Genomic DNA, 1,068 nt, shown 5'->3' on the forward strand with positions numbered 1-1,068 from the left:
CAAAGAGCCCCTGTGTGAGGTGGGGAGAAGGGAAGGGCTGGTGCAGGGGTGGCGGGGGGAGGCTGCAGAAACCTGACATTTCTTGGCTGGCATTTGATCAGCAAATACCAGATTAGTCTGTTTCCAGAGATTCTTTGTGCTGGAGAAATATGTTAGGGGTGATGGGGCGCATGGAGTTAATGGGTCTTGCTGAGTTTGGGGGTCAGGGGTCACAGCTGGGCCCTCTAGGGTTCCTGTTTGCCTTTGATTCCATCCGGGCAGGGAGGGAGAGGCCCTCCAGCCCCCCAGGCAGGTTTGCTTTGGCCAGAGATCTGACCCAGCCACTGGCCCAGAGCACCCCACCTCCCTGCTCCCCCTATCAAGAGGCAGCCTGACCGGGCCCCCCAGCCTCCTCCTTCCTCCCTCCTTGGCCCCCTCCGCTTGGCCCAGGATACAGCTCTGTTGGTCTGCCTGCCCCCGATGGCGTTCCGGGCGCCTGGCCAGGACAGGATGCCCCGCAAACATCTGGCACATGGGGCCGCCGCCTTGTTCCCACAGAAGGCGTCCTCCTGGGGGCTCCGGGGAGTCCGGCCTCCTCTGGGCCTTGGTTTCTCTGTGAGTCCAGGACACGTTCATTCCTGTGTCCCTGCCTGGGCTCTCTTAGCACCGGCTGCCTCTTGGGGGATGTAAGTGGCCCCCATGACTCAGCCAGTGGCACCTGCTCGTTTTCCGGGCACTGAATCATTCAGACGTTCCAGCATTTGCTGAGCGCCGACTGTCCAATGCTGTGTGAGGTACTGCAGAGACGGTGCCCAGAGACCGTGCCAGTCAAGGAAAACAAGCCTCCCCCGACGGTCCCCCCGCCTGAGTCTCAGGCTTCCCCTCCCCCCATGGTCCTCCCACCTGAGTCTCAGGCCTCCCCTCCCCCCACGGTCCTCCCGCCTGAGTCTCAAGCCTCCCCTCCCCCCACGGTCCTCCCGCCTGAGTCTCAGGCCTCCCCTCCCCGCACCGTCCTCCTGCCTGAGTCTCAGGCCTCCCCTCCCCCCACGGTCCTTCCCCCTGAGTCTCAGGCCTCCCCTCCCCGCACCG

Source organism: Suricata suricatta, chromosome 3 (genome assembly GCF_006229205.1).
Source record: "Suricata suricatta isolate VVHF042 chromosome 3, meerkat_22Aug2017_6uvM2_HiC, whole genome shotgun sequence".
NCBI classification, from domain to species: domain Eukaryota; kingdom Metazoa; phylum Chordata; class Mammalia; order Carnivora; family Herpestidae; genus Suricata; species Suricata suricatta.